General features: G+C 31.1%; 1 protein-coding gene across 2 annotated transcripts in view; it reads left to right on the forward strand.

The window, feature by feature from the left end:
* LOC107445816 (uncharacterized) overlaps window positions 1–22,842 on the forward strand; it is a 102,578-nt gene that overhangs the window by 53,800 nt on the left and 25,936 nt on the right. For both annotated transcript variants that reach the window (XM_087158990.1, XM_087158989.1), the window contains exon 3: window positions 13,127–13,248. The gene's annotated coding sequence lies outside the window, so the exon portion shown is untranslated. The remainder of the gene's footprint in view (window positions 1–13,126; window positions 13,249–22,842) is intronic.

A 22,842-nucleotide genomic window follows, 5' to 3' on the forward strand; every position in this document is an offset into this window, starting at 1 on the left:
AAATAAAAAAGGTTATAAAATAGAACATTCACCATTTTACCAAGTGGGTCAAATATTGGGGAAAGCAAACAACATCAATTCTAAAGATTACCTTCTTAATATTTTATTCTACTTTTCTCTTCATCACTATCACGAACACGTTGAAAAGGGAATGTAGAAAAAAAGTGCGTGCAAAGCGATTAGTTTAAGCAGCTGTAAGATTTTGCTCGGGGCATGTATCTTATTTTCACAGATGATTTTTTCCATGGAGAAAGAATTAGAACAAGAGTAGCCGCAAAAAGCTTCAGTAAAAAAAATCGTCTGAAAAGCAAGTTGAGGTGAAAGCGTCATGATGTTTCAGAGTGCTCAATGCATGTACTTAAAGAACTATAGTGAAAATGCCGTTGTTTATTTTTCATTAACCCGGAAGTAACCTTGAAGTTATCTTTTAACCCGGTTATACTCTAACCCACAAATAATGAGTAAAGGGAGCCACGGCGTAGATAATATTTTCATTCGAAAAGAGAATAATATTAGACTGCACAAAGCTTAGGTCAGCTTATTTGACACTGCCCGAAGGTGAGTTTGGTAAAAGGTCATTGTATTCAAAGAACTTAACAAATTGGGACACAAAGTTGTTGGTTTGCAAGATCAAAGACACGACCCGTGATTAAACGAGAGAAAAAAAAGAAGAAAGGGTATGAATCTAGTTAAAATTTAATCTAGTTAATGTTCTTTAAGCAAGTGCTTAAGTTTTACAAAAGTTTTTATAAATTAAAACCGTTTACTTTAATTTTGATTAAATCCGCTAAATAAACACAAAGGACTTTATGTTCTAAAAATACGATCTAAGTCAGAAAGAATCCACTCTAATGCTCTATAAATATTATTCCAGTTTTTGACTTGAATTATATTTCTGCTTTAAAAATATTTTTTTCATTTTTGTTAAAAATCAGTTTGTTTTTTCGAATAACATATTTTCATTTTATTTTAAAATTACGATCATTTGCTTGAGTGTTTAGACGAAAAAAAATAGTAGTAAGACAAAAATCACTATAATTAACTGTTCATTCTAGATCAAAATAATAATAATAAAAAGCATTTTAATGGATTTCCTTATTAATTTTCTGATTGATAAAGAGAGTACCTATGTACAAGGGCGCCGGCAGAATAATATAAAAGGGGATGCAACAAACTACTTCCCCCCCCCCGAAAAAAATTAAAATATTCTGCTATTACATTTTGTTTTGTTATTACATATTACTTTCATCTGTCAATTTTTTCAAGATACATTTTTTCATTGTTAGCAAGATATTTAAAAAAAAAAGGACGAATTTCTTGTACTTGCAAATTTTGCCCGGAGAAACTGTATCGATGGCGCTGGCATAGCTACTGACTTTGAAACACAAATAACTACAAACAGTAGTTTCGTATACTAACGTGTTTGTCCACGCTTAACATACGTCTTTATGGTGTTGATGAAGTTTTACAGTTGTGAGAAGTCAGCTTGTGTTATACACCTTTGCAAACTAAATAACTAATAGAAAATATAATATTATTTATATTTTATTAAATGAAATTTAAAAATATAGCTTAGATATCTGCCAAGTTTGTGCATACTCAGTGTGCATAAGAAAAGAATCAAAGATGACTCAAAATTCATTGAAAAAGTTATAAACAGATTTGGACAGCAAGAAAGCAGATTACAATTCTCTTTTGATTAAACAATTTTTTAATTGTCATGCGTCAATAATTACTTAATTATTTGTTTTTCAATAAAAATATTTGTTTAATAAAAAAATTTTATAACAAAATTTTTCGGTATCTCTTTAATTGTTTTAAAAAAAAGCCAGGGGGGTGCAAGTGCACCCCCTTGCACCCCGCTGCCGGCGCCCTTGCCTATGTATGTGTAGTTCCAATTTGACGTTAGCAACTAAATGAAAACAAATTTTACTTTTGCCATTTTTTTTTTAAAGTATAAAAACTAAATCCATAAAACTTTTTCTTCTGTTCACAATCAAAAGCTTTCCAGTAATTTTAATTTTTATCTATTTTGAAACAGTCATGTTTGTGTGTTTCAGTTTTGAAACATGGCTATGTCTTAACATCAGCAAGTTTTTTTTCTCCGGTCTAATTACGAATAATTTTAAACATTTCTTTGCTCTCAATAACTCATTAGTTTTTATTTTTCTCTTAAGTACCAGAAAGCGAGAAACTTCTTTTTTAATTCAAATTTTTTTTTTATTTTTTAGTCTAATTTCAGGAATGAAACGTTTAGTTTTCAACTAACAATGTTATCATTCTGTCTATCAGAGTAGCTGAATTGTTAAATACTTAGGACATGTTTATGTCTAGTTTTTATGAGCGAATAATTAGCATATCCTCCAACATTAGAGATTTCCATTAAATATTTATTCTGGGGAAGTAAGTGAACCGAAACTTTAATTATAAATGTTAATTTAATCTTCTTTGGACTAAAATTAGAACGTTTACATAAGTTCTTTAGTCTTTTGACCTTATATATGCGTGTTTAAATTGTTTATTTGTAGTAGTGGACAAAATACTTTTTATTTACATTTCATTAGAATTTAACACATTTATTATCACTAAAAACTTAATGGCGCGATAGTCCATGGAGGGCAACGGTCTACCGTGTCCATCCCAGTTTTCTTAACCTTAGGCTCTGGGATGCAAGAGCAGATGTGCCAGTTAGCTGAACGCGGAATCTCCAGTGTTTAGTCCCCAAACATACTTGGTATTCATATTTTTAAACCATTGAAGGTATGAAAGACTGATTCAACTCTGCCAGGTTCAAGGACAGATCCCCGGACCTGTCTGACGCCAGCGTGAAGCGATTTGCTAGCACTAAAAGAAAAATTTCTGAAGCTTCGAAACTTGAAGTACTTTTGTGGGGGGTGAGTTGTTATCGACAATGTCAACCTTTAAAGGGCCGGGATAGCCTGGTCGGTAGGGCGCTGGGCCCATATCCAAGAAGTCGTGGGTTCGATCCTCGCCGGTCGAAGACTCCCCGTATAGTGAATGGTGACTGATGCACGTTAAATCTGTCGAGTCTCAAAGTCCTCCATGTTTCCACAACAAATCAATACCTCTGGGGGTACTGATCCAGGAGTTTCCTTGTCTTCTGGATTGGTTCAAAATTACAAGGCTACGGAGTTGAACGTAAGTAGTCGTAAACCCATGAAATTGGGTCGGCTGTTCAACGACGGTTATAAAATAAAATAAAATGTCAACCTTTGGAGCCGCGATGGCTCAGAGGATAGAGTGTTCGCCTTCTAATGAGGCGAACCGGGTTCGAATCCCAGTCGATACGAATTGCACCGACCACAGTGCTGACGTGAAATATCCTCATTGGCAGACCCTTGGTTAGAGTCCCCTTGCCACCAGGCTAACAGTGGGAGGTTCTCGTGGTCTTCCTCTCTATGTAACGCAAATGCGGATTAGCTCCATCAAAAAGTCCTTCATGAAGGCAAATTTCTCCCAATACTCGATTCAGGAGTTCCCTTGTCTTCTGGATTGAGTTAAAAATTACACGGCTACGGAGTTGAACATTAGTTGTCGTAAACCCAAAAAATTGTGTCGGTTGTTCAACGACGGTTATAAAATAAAATAAAATGTCAACTCTTATATACTAGTGATTTGGGATTGTAGTGGTAGATACACTACAGTACTGACACACCAGATTATATCTGTGATAGAATTCGATGAATGGATACAACTAATTAATTCATTGCTAATTTGTGGGAGGCCGGGAGAGTTGTATTAAGATCACCGTACTTTTTGAGTGCTCATTGTGAGAGCTGTATTAAGTTCACGATCGTGGTCGCTCCTGTATTGCCGTTAGCAGTCGAGTGAAAATGATCTACGTTGCGTACGCTGAGTAGCAACAGCACGAGGAGGTGGACAATGTCGCATTCACAAGTCAACTAGCGGACCATCCATCAAATTGAGAGTTGCTGTCAAGATAGGCGTATTCACAACACGTCCAACGGTCTCCAATGTGGGAAGAGGAGTTATCGACAATGCTAACCATCACCTAAACAAGTTAACTTGTTTTATATACTAGTAAATTGGGATTGTATTTTTCAATAAGAATAAGTCAGAATAAATCAGGCCTTGTCTATCAGGACAAATATACCAAGCACTCTGCTTGGCTCAGTCAAAATCTTGCTAGCACTTATTTAATAAACTTAATGATGCAGTCACACAACTCTGTCTAGTTCGTGTCGTATCTTAAAAATAATGATACTCCATAATTCAATAATACTCAGCCAACGACGCTAATTGGCTGTTTTATTTAAAATTGAATCAAACACTAAAAAGTGCGATTTTGCATCCCAATAGAATATTACGACATAATTAAAGTTAACTGATAAACTTATTTTAGGTGACATTTTCGAGATTCGGTAAACATGTCTACAAATTTTATAGACAAGTGAGCAAAAAGAAGAAAAATTAAAGTGGTTAAAGCTATACATACATTATTTTAAAATCTTTTAATTTCAAATTAAATGGTATAATTATATATTTAATAACAGCGATGCCAACTTTCACTAATTTGAGGGGGACATTTTTAGTGGTAGTAAAATATTTGATTCCGGTTTTGATAAATATTATTTAGATTAATTTTGATCACCACGGACGCATAAAAATTCGAACAAAATGATACATTGTCCCGGTAACCTTGCGTTGTGACTTTTGAATCATTTTGAGAACTTACTAAAAAGAATTTTCAAAAGTTACCGCTAAACTCTGTACCACTTCATTGAATAATTTGCAGAAAGCTTTCCATATAACTAACTAACTAATCAAGTTTTTCAGAGTACCTATCCAGGAATAGATATCTGCTCTTTCATCTAAATTGAAGAATATGTGGAGGAAGGGAAGGGAGGTGCTGCGTTAACATTAAGTTATATCTCACAATGAACAATAATTGATAATCAAAAAATATAGTTTGGGTTATACATAAAAATAAATCTCACGTTGATACATAATAAAGGGAACAAATTGAAGATAAAGAAAGAATATTTACACTATTTTCAAAAGGGGAAGACTCCCTGTGCACTCTCTCGCCTCTCCCCGGTAGCCGGTCTTCATTGGTGCAGAGTGCACAGCTCGTCTAGGGCAGTGGGGATAGTCATGATTATCCGAAATGCTTAGAGAGAACACAGTCGCTTAAGAAAAAAGCGGTTATCGGGCTGAAATTCTTATTATTATCAATAAAATCGATGTCTAACAACTCATTGAACTGCTTTCCATATACAAGGCTGCCAACTACTGCGATTTTTGCTAACTATTTTATAAAGTGGTAGACAATCAATAACTAATGTTTTTAGAATTAAGGTTGATTTTACAAAACCTTAACAATCTTTAGCGTGTGCGAATTATCTTGTCTTGTCTTGATATTAGGGATGGGCACCTGGGCCGATCAGCGACCCCTATCCCATCCATCATGTTTCTTTTTTATATTTGTTGTAGATCTTTATGGTTAGCAGTCTATGCCGTGGCTGTAACGGGATTCAAGCCAAGCACCTTGCTTGAGTAAATAATAATAATGAAAATTAAAAGAAGCAGCTTGCTTTAAACTATGGGTGACTTTGAATGTAGATTGATGGTCAACGTGGGGAAGCGCTTGATCAAGTTGTCTGTATTGTTGTTGAATCTGATACTATGGGTGGATCTGCGATTAGTTATTTATTTTGATGATTGTGAAGTGAGGCGTCGGATGTAAAGTGAGCAGCTTTTGGTCTTGATTTCTTTGTAATTCTCAAAATTGAATGTCTGGTTGAAGTTCGCTGTATTGCATTTTATGGCCTTGTCAAAGGAATCTGCATTTAATTTGTAAATATATTGTGATAAGGTCGGGATCTTGAGGTCTTTGTGAATATTTGTATTTCTGATGAACCATCTGGCACGGGTGATTTTTCTTGTTCTGGCATTGGTTGAGTTTTTTCATGAGATGTTCCGGTATGGTTGTCCCAGGCAGGTGAGGGATATGTGAGAATTGGTCTGATCATAGGTGTATATAGTAGTTTTCTTAGTTTTAATGAGACATTCTATTCGTGTGCGAATTTAGAAAAGTGGATTTTTAAATGAATTTTTGACTTAATCACAAGTAGTGGTACGAAAAATAATTTTAAATCAAGTTTATTAATAAAATAAAACATAAACTTTAGTACTACTGCAAAAAAATTTCCTAGAAAGCGTGGAAAAATGACAACTCTGCATATAATTTATAATCTTAATGGAGGGGGGAATTATTTTTTTCTTCACGTTTTTGAAATTTTATACAGAATTAATTAATCAAAAATATGAATGTTACGCTACGACAAAGTTTTTGCTGTTGTTGTTGTTGTGTATTTTATAAGTTGACCTAAGCACAAAATGATTGACATAAATGACATCGTGCGAAGACTAAAGTTCTTGGAATAAGTTGCTATAAGTTTACATATAAACTATTTAAGGAATGTTTAATTTACTGAATAATGTAATTAGGGAAATTTTTTTAAGCAGTAATCATTTTATTAAGTAGCCTACAAAAAACTATGTAAGTTACTTGATAACCAATACAAGTTCTTAAATTTTGATTTCCATATATTTAATATTTTTGTTTTGGTTTCTTGAAGATTTAGTTTCGAAAATTATTGCCTGTCATTTTGCATTTTTCATGTAGTAATATGATTTAAGAAAGTTTCGTACTTTAAAAAACAATCGAATGCAATGGAAATATTTCGGGAATATAAAGCCACGCTTTTCATCAGGTCATTTATTGTAAGAAATGGAACGATTGACGAATATTTTTATGTGTATACAATAATAGTTCAATCGTTATAAAAATGGACCGCGTATAGCCTGTAGCAATGCAGAAGAATAAGATTGAGCATTTAATGTCATTTTCCAATTTCAAACATAGTTGAAAACTTAACAATGTACAGCATTTATTCTAATCGAAAATTCACTTCAATTTGAAATCACACATATGCTACGGTTAAAGTACAGTTATTATTAATATTAACAGATCAATATTAATAATAAAAAATTCTTTTGGTCAAAGTGAGAAATATCGCAAATTATTCATTTTAACAGGCTATTGCTCAATGTGATTAAATGGTTTATATAGCAATTGGGACACGGGTGTGCTTCTTTATATATGTGTTACAGTTAAAGTACTAAATTTTGATTTTAAATATTTTCTAAATTTAAAGTTTAAAACTAAGAGTATTTTTGTCATTATTATTTGTCATTGCCCCTGAATTAGACAGGCCGACTCATCATCTATATCTATTCTTTACTTTACGTTTTTCAGTTTCGAAATAATTGATTTTTATTAAAACTTAAAATTTTTTGATAAAATTACTTGTCAAAAAACTTTATTTACAAAATTAAATTACATAAAATTATGAAGCTTATGTATACTTTTTGCTTATTTTAATGTTTGAAGTAATATGATTCTTAAAACTATGGAATGTAAAGTTTAAATAGGCCTTTCAGGTTATATCATTAAATTTAGTAAAACTTTCTCAGGCATTAGGTTTTAACTCTAATAAGAAGATACATATTTTTTTCTGTTTATTTACAAATATTTTTCAGATGTGTTTCTTCTTTAAAAAAAAGAGATACCATCTTGTTTTCGGTTGTATAAGAAAGGATATCAAACATTTTTCTTTTTTAAATTTAATAAGCCACATTAAAGAAGGAACGTTACAATGCTACACGCTACATTAAAGACGTCTCCAGAGTAACTGAATGACGGTTCATATAGAAATCGCAGGTATGCGTCTCATACAACAACGCCCCCTATAGTATGTTGCGATCGCGAATTTCAAGTAATTTGGTTGATTCTTTATTGTTGTTTTCCGAATTATATAGATACAGAAATATATACTGTTCTATAACAAAGAATAATATTCTGTAACTATTGCAGTACTTGGCGTTCTGAATTCACATTTATTTATTGGAATGACGAAAGCAGTGTTGACTTCATTTTAATTTGTAATGAATTGAAAACAGAAAAAATTATTTTACCGTAATATACACTTCTGTAACAGCAAGTGATCATGAAATGTTGTTGGTAATAGAAAGGTAAAAATTATGGAGAAATTGTTCTTCAAATGCTTGGCGTGGTTTCAATGTTTGGCATGTTCTGGTTAGTTTTTTCAAGTTCTTCAGCTTTTCCTTAGGAAAATTTTGATTTCTATTGCTGCTAAGAAAATGACGTCCGTCATGGCCAATGACTTTGATGGAACTAAATGAAAACGTGATAAATTAATGTCTGATATTTACAGGCTCCCGCTAGAGGGCGTACTCGAGCGTTGCAATCGCGAATATTGCTTGATAGCCTTAATTATTATTTTTATAACGTCATTTTACACGCTACACTTACAGATAAAATGATTTAAATCGGTGTTTGATCTTATTGACCGTTTTATAATTATTATTTTTTGCGTAAATTACGTTAATATATTATTATAAATTGAAGTTAAAGGGATTCGTTAAATGATTTAGAACTTGATGATTAGCTTCATGCACAATGTGCAAAAATTGTATTTAAAAAATCCTCCCGTTTGGTAAGCGTAAATATGAAATTACGGTTGTGAACTTTCCAAATTTTTCATAACAATATATTTTTACTTTTAAATGTTATTTCAAAAAATGATTACTTTGGAAAATGATTTATGTTCACTTATAGATCTTGATAGTATCATAAGGGAGATAAATAATTGGACGTGGTAAGGCGGGACAATGCGTTCTTTTTAGTATATATATTTTTAGTATATATATTTTTAGTTCTTATATTTTTAATGCATATATTTTTAGTACATATATTTTTAGTTCTTATATTTTTAGTTAAATGATTTCAACTGTTTTATACCAAGAAAAAGCAATTACTATTTCAAAACAATCATGGGGGTTGGTGAGCGTCAGCAAAGAGGGAGCTTAATTCCCTGATATAAAGATTAAAAAAAAGGACGTAGCATGGAAACTTTCAGATGTTTAATTAATCTGAAGGTATATGTTTTGAGTATATGTAGTTTCAGTGTGCGGTTTTGGAAAAATTAATCCTCTCTTCATACCCAAGCAAACACAGGTGGTTGAAATCAAATAAATGAAACTGAAATCGACTTACTACATGTATATCTCTCGTTAATTCGACGAACGATTCCCCCCCCCCAGAGTCTGGCTTAGGCGAGAAAACAAAAAGGACTTAATGGGAAAAATGGAAAAAGTTAAAACATTGTGGCGATTGACTCCCTACATAATTAAAATCAAAAGCAGCTTCAGGCGAAAGCAAAAAAAATGCATATATATAAATACATATAAAAATTGAAAAAAATGAAAGAGTTGCTGGACATAGTGACTTTTGCATATGTAATTTAAGGCATTCTGTAGAGCATTTCTGCCAATATTTTCTAGTTCCAAAAATAATTTTAGAAAATTGAAGTAAAATTTAACTTAAAAAATAAAGAAAAGTATATTTTTATATTTTTCTGGTAACTAAGCAAACCAATGTGTGATTATAGAAAAAACATGGGAAGAAATATAATAAAGCTTCATGAAGAAAGAGGAAGAAAAATAATTAAAAATTATAATTAAAAAAAAACTATTATTAAAAAAATAATTTAAAAGCCGAAAACAAAATAATGAAACAATATAACTTCGTCATCAGCTCACACGATTATATCCGCAAAAAAGTTTGCTTTATAATATTGTATTCATATAGGAAAAGCATAATATGTAAAAAAATGAAAATTTAAACAATCAAGTAAAAATAGAAAATAAAAAGCGAGAATATACAGAACAGAACATGAGAAGTCATATATATATATATATATTGCTTTGATTATATGAATACAATATTAGAAAGCGCTTTTTTTGCGGATGTAATCAAGTGAGAGATGATAACGAGATTATATCTTTACATTATTTGGTATTAAACAATATTTCTTTTAGCAACAAATTGGGCGATTGGAGATGTTTGGAAATATTTTACATGGTAAAACTGTTGGCTCAATTTGAAACATCATGCTTAAAGCCTTAAGAAGAGGGGGTCCTTTTTACCCATTCAAAATTTGCATCTAACAAAATGAGTATAGAAAGTTATAGTTTCTCTTTCCTTTTCAATGTTATTAAATTTTTTTTAAAGGAAAGCGTCTTAAAATAATTATACCAATCCTATAATATTTCTGGTAAAAAATTTTAAAAAAAATAGAAAGTAACTTCCTCTCTTCATTTTTGAAGATCTGAAATTTGCATGCATACGTAAATATGTCATCATTTTTAAAAGTTTCAAGCATGAACAGTTTTGTCATCTGTATATCTATATAAGGATAAATAATGATTTAAAGTTATAGATAAAAAAAATCAATGATCGAAATCATATTTGAAAATATAATTATGAAAAAATATGTTATTTGAAGAAAAAAAATAGCGACAATAATAGAATGGGAAGTAACAGTCTACGTGGCTATAATATTTATATAATTCTGCTCTATAAAAAGAAACATTATCACCGCATAAACTCATTCTGAATGCCCAAAGCTTGCAAGTTTTAATTTATACTATGCTACGTGCGTCAAGATATATTATCTTAAGCATTTGCGGTTGCTAGTTTTATTCTCTTAAAGTAAGCTATCACCTCGAAGCGATTTTACTTAAATAATAAGTTTTCATTCCGATATTTATGCCGTTTTTCAAATCTCGAGCAGCGGTTGTCATAGTCTCCGGGGCACTTCCTTTGTCCTACTTCGATTTTAAATTCCGGTATTTGTATTTTTCTCTTTTTCAGTAAATAACAATATGACACACGCATAAATGTTTGATGTTCCATTTTTATCTTGGAACATTTTTCTTAAATATTTAATAGCGAGATAGCGAAGGAGCAGTATAAGTTCCCTTAAGTATAACGATCAGGTGTTTATATATATTATCAGTTATGCCAACTGGCCCGCTTTCTGCAAAAGTTTTAAAAAATTGCCAGCTAGTTAAATAGTGAAACTTGGAGAATAAGGATAATTAGAGTCACCACAAGATAATTGTAGTAAAGTTGCAATTCATATGAGGTTCGATTCATATAATTCATATCAGTTGCAATTCATATAATTCATATCAGTTGCAATTCATATAATTCATATATTCATATTATGCTTTGAATTTTTGATATGTAGTAGGGGGAGGGGGATTACTTAACATGGAAAATACTAAACTAAAAATAACTTAAATTTCGTTACAATTTAAACAAATATATATATTTTTTTTTTACCAAGTGGAGCACTTTGTCATCTTTGTATTTATATGCTGGTATTTTAAACTAAGTGATATTTTTTTTGTTGTTGAAGCAGCAATAAAAGAATTGATTTTACAAAATTCCTACTATTTGATCGGTGCAAGCACTTGACATTTTACAAAGATAGTTACAGATTTTATGTATTTATTCAAATTAGTTTTACATAGTGATGAACAAATACAAAAAAAATTTCTCACGAATTTTTACTGCTTTAAAATTAGCATCAGGAGATGTGACAATAATACTTATGTATTGTCTTAAATGAGTAGAGGAATCTAGAAGTTACTTTGCTTATACATACCTAAATAAAATATTTACTACGTGCCAGCCTAAATTAGGGCTTTGGCACATATATCTGAATGGGGGTACTTACTCACAATGTTTATAGCTTGTGATATCAATTAAAAATATATTTTTTGAATTACAAATTAATCAGTGGGAGCCGTGGTGGCTCAGGAGATAGAGCTCTCGCCTTCCAATGCAGTGAACCGGGTTCAAATCCTAACGATGGTTGGTCGATTCGAATTCCGCACCCGGCACACGCAGTGCTGGCATAAAATATCCTCTGTGGTTGACGGATCATTGGTTAGAGTCCCCTTTCGAACAGCTAATCGTGGGAGGTTTTCGTGGTTTTCCTCTATATGTAACGCAAGAGCCGCGATGACTTAGGAGATAGAGCGTTCGCCTTCCAATGAGGTGAGGCAAACCGGGATCGAATCCCAGTCTATACGAATTCCGCATCTGGCTTGCACTGACCACAGTGGTAGACGGATCATGGGTTAGAGTCCCCTTGCCGTCAGGCTGACCGTGTAAGGTTCTCGTGGTCTTCCTCTCTATGTAACTCAAATGCGGATTAGCTCCGTCAAAAAGTCCTCCATGAAGTGAAATTTCCCCCAATACTCGATTCAGGAGTTCCCTTGTCTTCTGGATTGGGTTCAAAATTACAAGGCTACGGAGTTGAACATTAGTAGTCGTAAACCCATAAAATTGGGTCGGCTGTTTAGCGACTGTTATAAAATAAAATATGTAACGCAAATGCGGATTAGTTCCATCAAAAAGTCCTCCTCGAAGGCAAATATCTTCCTGTAATTGATCATTGGTAGTCGTATACCCGAAACCGGGTCGGCTGTTCAAAGACGGTTATAAAAGAATAAAATTCATCAGTGTTATTAAAAATGAAAAAGTTTTAACTTACTTCATTAATTTTGGTTGATGCAAGTTCTGTATAGATAAAAATGACACCATTTCAATGTCTATGCTCATAGTTATGATTCGTGAAGTTTTTCAAACAACTCGTAGCTAAAAGAAAAGCGGTGTCCTTTAAGTAAGAACAATATTGTTCATAACATTTTGTCCGAATCAAATGATTTCAAGTCAAAAAACTTTGAAAACTAAACATTGCAGAATAACAAACTGCAAAATCGAATTAAAAATTTCTTCCAAATATTTTTTAAAGTAAATAAGTAAGCTTTGGTAACCAAGTAATGAATGAATGTTATTCTTATTTAAAACTGTAATAACATGATAAATCCAGAACCGTATGATTGATTTGTAACAGAAAAGTATGTAACGGTTCTGCTACAAATAAAATAATCAAGACTCGGTTTTATTCAATCTTTCTTGTTTGTAACTCATTTGAAAAGAATTACGATATGAATTTTCTAAATTTCCAAAGTTTTTTTATTATTTTTTTAAGCTACATAAATATTAATAAAAAATTATAGTTAAACACAAATTAAGAAAATATCTGATAAACATTTGATTGATTATGATTTTTTTATGATTATGATTTTTTGAAATAATTTTTCCAATACCTTCTTTTAAATAAAAATTTTATAATTTCAGGTGCTGTTTTGTTGTTGAAAACATTTCTATAATTACACCATAAACTGAAGCAGACGCAGAAACAAGACATGGAATTCCTCTCATGATATTTCGACTAACCTGTATTACTTAGGTAGTATTAGGTAGGTGTATATTAGGTAGTATTTGAAACAGTGTAACATTAGTATATTGGGTAGTATTTAGGTGTATATTAGGTAGTATTTAAAGTATTCCTAACTCAAACTATAAAAACTTCGACACTTTTACCATTTACTTTTGACCACAAATATAGTGAATATCAATAACGTGTGCTTACTTAAAAAAGTCGACATTTTCTTCTCTTAACTACCACTTATCTCTGAAAATGCACCATGCTCTGACTTCAGATCGAATTAGACTTAACTTTATTATTAATATAATATGGTAAGCTGATTTTTTTTGTTCTTAGAAAATAAAGGCCAATAATCAACCGCTTGAGCAATTATTATTATTTTTTTTAAAGGAGATGTCCTTTTAAGAGAATATTTGTGCAAATGAATAAATAGAAACAAATGAATAAAAATTTATTACAATGGAATCGAGAAAGCATGATCACGAGGTAATTAATTATAATTTCAGAGACAGCTAATTATCGAAAATATTATAAAGTGCTGGTTGTAAAAATATTTCCTTTCTAAGCGAAACAAATTGTCCCTTCTACTTTTTAAAAGCTAAAACATGTACTGTTTAACTCCAAATCACAGAAGCGGAAAAATAAACAGACATATATGTCCAGCAGAGATAACAACTTGTTTCGCTTTGAGGAAAAGTTTTTTTTATCGTGGCGAATGTTTTGTTTTAACATTTCATTCCTGGTTTAGTAAATTTGATATCATTTGCTAAGGCCATCATGATATGTAAATAATTCAAACATCTATCTTAAATGCTAACTTGATCACGCTATCTTGTGATGAGAATTGAAAGATGTCTTCAAAATTTATTGAAAGGCCAGGGGACAATTCGTATGAGCATATATGAATGAAATTTCACAAATTTCATTTTCAAATTACAATTATTTTGTCTTTTCTAAAAATAACTGCTTAGACATACTTTATTTCAAACACAATTTATGTGATATTTGATTTATGATTCTCAAAAACCAGAATATACTTAAAAAAGCATGAGTCTTATGAAACCTGTTGCGAGATTTGAGTTTTGTTGTGAGATTTGATAAATCACAAATTTGAAAAAAGATTCAAAATTACTAAGAAGTTTTCGAATCAATGCCGTCGATTGAGTTTCCTTTTAGCTATAACTTCAATATTATACAATCATGTTAGTAAATTATAAAAATTAAACCGAGTATTCACTAAAAAAAATTGCATCTTTCCCTTGAAATTTATCCACCACTTTTTTTTCATTTAAAAAAACATAACCATTTCAATAGTTGCAAGATGTATTGATTTATTAAATTTTAAAGGTGATAAGTTCCGTAAATAATATCCTGAAATATTGTAAATCGGGATGTGTGGTAGCCAGATAATTTTATTACAATCTGAAAACCAGAGGACGCAAGATATCTTTGCAAATATAGTATTTCATTTTATTTTTTTATTTGTTATCGATCATAATAATAAATGATCAAATTTAGAATCAAAATAAAGACCTGAAATGGTGAAAGATGGGAAACGTCAGAAATCATATTATAATTAAATAGGATAAGCCGCATTCTCTAAGTTATATTACAAATATACTGTCATTTTTTACACATTGGTTTCATTTGTTACGAAAGCGTTGATTTCATTTGTTGCTAAGTGTCCCCACTTCTCTGCTTCGTAGGGGGTGGTAAGAAACACGAGATAATACATTTCAGTTTATAATGAGTTACGTTAAGGTCATATGTTTTCTGTCTAAAGTGTAATTTTCAGAAGAGCAGATAAGTGTATATGTGTACGTATATAAACCCTATACGATTTTTTTTATAAACTTGTACATTGAAACAAAAAATGAACTAGAAATGCCATTTTGGGAGAAAAAAATTGTAGTTTCTGGAAAAAAACTAATTTCCGGTTTGACCCGCATTATTTTATTTTATAATCGTCGTTGAAGAGCGGACCCAATTTTGGGTTTACGACTACCAATGATCAGCTCCTTAGCCGTGTAATTTTGAACCCAATCCAGAAGACAAGGGAACTCCTGGATGAAGTATTGGGAGAAATTTGCTTTCTTGGAGGACTTCTTGATGGAACTAACCCGCATTCGCGTTACATGACGGAAAAAAATACGAAAACCTTACATAGGCTGACGGCAAGAGGATTCTTACCCGTGATCCATCTACCACGGAAGATATTTTACGCTAGCACTGTGGTGAGTGCGAGCCGGGTGCAGAATTCGCATCTACCAGCCCTCGCTGGGATTCGAACCCGGTTTCCCTCATTTGAAGGAGAACGTTCTATTCCCTGAGCTACCAGAAAAACCCCCTCCCGAATTAGGTAAGATTCAAGTGTTTGTACAAATGCATCAAAAATTCGTTCCCTAGTGTTATTAAGGAGGTTGGCAACTCCGTGCACTATTTCTTTCTTTCTTTTTTTTCCTTCCTTTTTTTTTTTTTTTTTTTTTGTACAAGGATTAGCAAACATCGATATTCATTCTTTTCAAACGAAAATTTTATAAGAAAAATAACATAAATTATTAAATGTTTTTACTTTTTAGTTCGTACGGCCCAAAATGTGCCAAAAAGCTTTTCACAAGAGAGAAAGAAAAATAATAAATGCATCCATTCAAATTCTCTTAAGCGTAAATATCAAACAAATTTTGGCATATCTGTTGATATAATCTTTGCTATGTTGATATTACATCACCACCCTACTCTTGTAATCTTTATTCCATACAAGAAACATAGTATTTAATGACATGCGCCACAATTAACTCACTCATTTATGTATTTCACCAAAACACTTTAATTAATGAATAAAACATTCATTAAACTGCAAACGTTGCCTAACCTCCGCTTATGATAAAAGAGAGTTTTAATCAAACACTTATCACACAAAGCAATTTCAATCACCCTATCTCAACTATCAAAATTCCAACTGCCAATTTCGTAACCAAAAAAACCTCTTTAAACGTCAAGAATTGACCCTTGGCAGCAACAATTAGACCTGTTGTTGCCATGTTCTTAACGAGTTGTGTTACACTTTTTCTTCTGAACAAGAAACACCAAATTCTTTGTTCTTTAAGTACAGTAAAGATTCTAAAGTGAAAGTAGCGGTGAAGATCGTTTTCTTTAAGGTATAGAACAGAATAGTGCTAACATATGGGTCTTCTTCCTTTGGCATCTAATTATTTTGCAGGATCGTTCTTAAAGAATACTATTTTCATTCAGTTTTTTTCATTTAATGAGAAGAGTTATCGAACCGTGGAGTGAAAGTTCGTTGGGAGGCGCCGCTTGAATTATAATCCAGGGTTTCCTTTGAAATAACGGTTGCAAGGTTTCTTCGTCTTCTAGAGCAGCGGTTTCCCAAATAGTGTTCCATGGAACCCTTGGGATCCGTGGAAGAGGTAAACGGGTTCCGAGAGTTTAGGGCTTTTTTTTAAAGATTTTTTTCAACATTATAGAAACCTGTAATTACATCCTATAAATAATAGATTATTTACTTAATACTTTGATTATCTTAACGATATTACTTAAATTAAAATGCCAATATAAAAAAAGCACATTTTTTAAAAAGAAGATTAGGAGTACTGGTACATTTAATTACATCACACTAGAGCTGCACAATGGACTAATTCCGACGGTCTAGAAAATATCCCTGAGATTAATCATGATACATACGTCACATCCCGTCCCCCCCCCCCGTAATTTTGACCTGAACCAGAGCACGATCAATCTCCGGCGATACAGTACCCCAAGAGGTATTTATTTGTTATAGGAACTTCGAGGACTTTGTGACTCCAACAGATTTAAGAAATACATAATTTTTCAAATAACAATGTAATAAATAAACAATGAAAAGGACATACATTTTAAAAATATTTCATTAGTACTTCCCATAACTCTTATCTAACCAATTAAAATAACCTGATTTTTAATAAACAAATATGTTTATATATATATATACATATATATATATATATATATATATATATATATATATATATATATATATATATATATATATATATATATATATATATATATATATATATATATATATAGCATAATAAATAAAAACAAAAAAACACGAAGAAAAACAAGAAAAACAATAAGTTTTATTTATTGCGCATAAGCTGCAAGTAAATAGAACTCATATAATAAGCTCAAAATGTAGAGAGACCAAAGGAAAAATTACAGAACAAAGAAAAAAGGGAAAAAAAAGAAAAATAATAATATAAATAAAAATAATAAAAAACCGAAAAAAAAGACAAAAATTTTTTTTTTAAAAAAACAAAAAAATAAAAGATATAATCTTTTTATCAGCTCACACAATTATGTATATATATATATATATATATTGAAGAATATATGTTAAGTAATATTTATAACATTTAATTTAATAAATGTAATTAGTTGGAGTCAAACCGATTAAGTATTTGATGCTTACAACTATCATACCGACATTTGCATATCTACTAACCTCAACTTGTTCAAACATGTTCCTAACCAAACATGGTTCTTTCTTTAGTAAACAGCAGGGCGTTGCCGCGAAAGTAATTTTTCTTGTGAGGCAGAACATTTTTGATAAAAATCTTAAGGCAATTAATAATGTTGCAAAAAATGGAAGAAAAGTGTTCTTAATTACTTGATAAAATCATGACGTAATCATTTTTTTGTGCACAATATATTCATTCTTTAAAAAAAATTTGTTACTTCGTTGTACAATCTGAATTATAATGCCTAATTATCGCATGGGTAGAAGGAGCATTTGTTGGTTTATAAATCAAGATATAAAAAATTATAAACTTAAATCCTAAAATTAAAGTGAAATTAAAACATTAAAATTTGTCACAACTCTTTGAAATTTTCCCGGTAATGGCTAATCTTATCTATTTATACTTATCCAAGTCTGCCTACTACTGCGTCTTTTGCAAAATATTTAATAGAGTGGTAGACTTTTAAAATTTAAAATTTTTGGTAGTTGTGCCAACGTTTTAAAAGTCTCACCATGAGTGGCATTGCATATGAACTTTAAAATCATTTATATGCAGTGGTGTGGAAAATAAATTCAAATGAGTAAAAAATAATACAGTAACACATAAACTTAGGTACCACTAGAATAAATTTTTACGAAAAGCGTAGAAAGTTAGCAGCCATGTTGCAGTCATATTATAATTAAAAAAGAAAACGTGTACAAGTGAGAAGCTTGAAAAATGATCTTAGGAAATTAAAGTAGTAACCAACTATTTAAATAAGGCTTTATCTATACCAGGATCACCACGACCTGGAAAAAGTGGTAGCGTATCTAATTTTTTTCAAAGCTAGCGTGAAAATCTACTTTTTCTCAATTTGACTGCCACTTAAAAAAGTTCTTCAAGAGCACTGCAATCCTGCATTCAATGATTAACACGCTCACGCCGGGGTGACCCACCGGTGGGTCACACTAGATTTTCTCATCTTGGCAGCGCACTGGAGTAAAAACTGGTAACAATAAATTTCATTTTTTATTTTTTTTCCGGGAATAATAAAAATCCGTAACTACCAATAGTTTTTAACGGATGCAATTTTTATATTGAATTGCTTCTTCGCCGCCGTGATTAATTTCCCTACAGTGAATTGTTATTGTTGAGAATAGATTAACTCCTCCCGAATATTATCTAATATTGAAATAGTTCTTCTACCAGTATTTTCTCTTTTCCCCTTCCAGTATTTTCTCTTTTCCCGGCGTGAACGTGTTAACTTATTGCAATTCATTCTGGTAATTAAAAGGAAAAAAATAGGATACAAAAATGAGTTAAAAACTGTAGAATGTAAAATTAAAAACCAAGTTAAAGATAAATTAATTTTCATTTTGATTGGCAAGAAATATATAAGGTTGAGCGGAAAGTTTGTGTTCGCAACCACTTCAATTTAGCTAATATTCATCAAGCATGTGTCAAACTTCCAAATCTTTCTGGTGAGAAAATAAAAAAAATAAATATATTTCATAGCATAAATTTTGCTACCACTGAATATTTTTGGCGGATCTTTGGGTGCTCTACGAATCAACGAACTTTCCGAACGACCCGATTCGAACAACGTGGATAACATGATTAAAAATAATGGACAGAAAAACATGACTTATTCCTCTCTGTAAGTTGACCATTAAAGTGATGTTCCATAAATTCACCGCAAATATTCAACTTACACAGGTTTCACTGTATTTCAGTTTATTTTGCCCATCCAGTAAGTGGGTAAATGGATAAAAAGTACTTACTAAGATCGAAATTTCAGTGTAGATAAGATTTCGTAATTTGTGGGCAATTTTCTGTAACGTTTCCATAATCATAAATAGTTCACGCATTCCTTTTCAAGCTTATGTTCATTCAAGTAGGAACATCGGTAAAGTAATAACGTGTTCTACAATTTCTTATTATTTTTTTTTATATTCGATGTGAAACATCGCGATACCCGTTCAGTTTCTTTCTGCATCGAACCATGAGATTTTGATAAGTTAGGTTAGAGAAATGAAGATAAGTTTCAGCGGGCTATCAATTTCAATTTTCTATTTAAGTAAAAGTGAAAAGCTAACGCATTTTTATGTTTTCAAGAAAAATAAATTGACAATTTTAATCTTTTCATTATTATTGATGCTTATTAATCCTTTATTTGCCAGATTAATTTTATTGCAGGATGTGTTTAAGGCTCCTGTAATAAAATGGTTATCACCAAGTTAACTATAACTTCCAACTGAAACGGCTGTTGAAAAAGGTTTTACGAAATTGTAATAAATCAGACATTAAACTGGTAAAAACTTCCCTCACATTATATTATTAAAATATTTAAGGAGTTAATTTAGCCAACAAATAGTTCTTTATTAATAGAGTTTAAATAATATTAAAGTATTTTTTAATTATAGATTTGTCGTGGTAGGTTAAAAAGTTTGTTTCGAAACCCTTAAATTCAAGATTTATTACACGAAATTAAAAGCTGAAATTGCAAACTTACTAACTTTTGCGGTCGTCGATTAAATTTTTACAAAATGGTAGTAAAAAAACAATTAAGTTTAGAATAATTTTCTAAAAACAGAACTATTAGGACATCCAATACCTGCCAACTAGTACAGTCGTTGAAAAGATTTTACAAAGTGGTAGTAAAACAACAATTAAGTTTGGGAATAATTTTCTAAAAACAAAACTAAGACATTTCTAATAAGCATGCTTAGCCGAAAATTAAATTATATCTACATAAGCTTTTGATTCATCGAGGTAGTTTAAAATGTTTTTTTAAACTTCAAGACTTAATACACCAAAACACTAATGTTGCTACCACTAAAATAATTATTTCTCAATGACCGTACAAGTTGGCAGCTATGGATTTACTTCATTCAGTATATTATTTCATTTCTTAATATTTGTTATACAGGAATGTAAAAATTCAATTTTATTTATTTATAATTTTTTTGAATATTCAATCATGAACCTAAATTGTTCATATTTATAGCAAAAACATTCTTTGCAATCGCCTTCGGAGGTAAACTGAAAAATATGCTAGAAAAAGTCTTTTTTAAAAGATTTTTGCTTTTTTATTGGTTACTATCTTTCTAATTTTTAGCCGCTCGTGGCAACAATGTTTACACCCTCCGACATTCGAGCTCTTTGGGTTGAATATTTTTTTAAATTTTTGTCAGAATTACTGGTCTATCCAGCCTTTTTGATATCTTTTTAAATCATTTATATGTAGTGGTGGACAAAATTCTTTTAATTATAATTTATTAAAATATTTATAAATTGTCTTTACTACCACTAATAGAAAATATGCCATTGAAGAGTATCTTTGCGCAGCTTTTTTTTTTTAAATTTAGAGCCTAACGATTGTTTACTGAAAACATAACTCATAGAAATATGTGAAGAATAGGCTTGTTTATTTTCGTCATTGAATTGAGGGAATATCTTGTTTTCTAGAATCAAAACTGAGGGGAAAAAATTCTGTTGTTAAAAAGCCTATTTAAACAAACAAGAGAGGTAACATTTGTAAAAAATTCTAAAAGAAAATTCACCCCGAATGCTTTTCAGTCGTATTAATTTAGTTTATCAATTACCCCGACCCTGAAACCTCGAATTAAATAGATTTTCTTTCTTCGTCGACCCTGAAAAACAACTCACTCATTTGTGTCGAATATCGACCTTGCCCTATAAAATTTTTTGTTAAGTTAGTGATTCTAAACGAGGTGGGAGAAAAAAAAAAGAATTTCGTTGAATTGAAAATTGTAGAGGACAACACGTCATAATATCATCTAATAAATATTTTATCCCTGTCACGCAATTTCATTTTCGTTTTGAAAAATTCTGTCAAGAGCGCTAAACTGTTTTTGTTGAGGAAAAAATTTTGTTTTTTAAAAGCAATTAAGGTAACTCTGAAGAAATTAAAATCAACCTCTGAATTTCTTTAAAAAATTAATTATTAAGACAATGAACAGTGTGCAAAAAAAAGGACCACACTTAATAACTTTTGATGATCGAATTTTTAAGTTCTAAGGCTCAATCTTATTGGCTCCAAGGGATGACCTCAAATATGCTATTTAATAAATGCATACGATATTTTAAATTACGAAATCAGACATAAAAACGTACTTTCTCTGAATAAGCATACTTCTTTCGACTGATTCGGATTTTCGACTCCCAAAATATAAGGAGTAGCCGCAATCTGGGAAGTATGGTCCTTATAGTTTGATCCAAAGTGTGTACCCCTTAATGTTAATTTTACTTTTTGCGTATCTCACTATATCTCGAGAACTTTTTAAGCGAATTGAAAATTTTTTACGCACAATAATAAAATTCGTTTATCCAAAGATAATGTTATGCAAAAAATAACTTTTAGTAAATGTTTACTATTTTTCGTTATTTTATTTAATGATAGTTAAAAAAAATTTGAATTGTAAAGTATTAAAATTTTTGCTTCATTTTAAAGAATGTAATTTTACATGGGAAAATACAAAAACTGAGCAAATTGGTCGAATAATTCCTGAGAAACCATATTTCAAAAAAGTCAGATACTTAAAATTCGATACTCACTTTTTACAAAACATCATTTAGAGTGGTAGCTAATTAAAAACTGAAGTTTTCAGAATCTACGATAATCTTAATAAAATAACCTCGAAGTAAAACCTCCCCGAAATAAAGCAAATTTGAAGTACCGTTTGTAAAAGCTTTTGAATTATTTACATATAGTGGTGTGAATAGCGACTTTAAATGAAATATGTAAAATGAAGGATTATACATTAAAACATAAAATTTTCTACCACTGGAGGAAATTTTTCAATAAAGCATCGAAAGTTATCACGCTTGAATATATTTTATGAAATGAATTTGTTTTGTCAGCAAAAAGTAATTTTGTGCGAACCGCTGATATCTAAATATTTTTTTCTTCAATAGGATCGTGTTGAGCCCCGATAGCTCAATGGATAGAGCGTTCACCTTCCATTGAGGTGAAACGGGTTCGAACCCACATCCGGCTTGCACCGACCACGGTGCTGACGTGAAATATCCTCAGTGGTAGATGGATCATGGGTTAGAGTCCCTTTGCCGTCAGGCTAGCAATGGGAGGTTTTCCTAGTATTCCT

This window comes from Parasteatoda tepidariorum, chromosome 3, assembly GCF_982258835.1.
Source record: "Parasteatoda tepidariorum strain Cologne lab strain chromosome 3, Ptep-v5.0, whole genome shotgun sequence".
NCBI classification, from domain to species: Eukaryota; Metazoa; Arthropoda; class Arachnida; order Araneae; family Theridiidae; genus Parasteatoda; species Parasteatoda tepidariorum.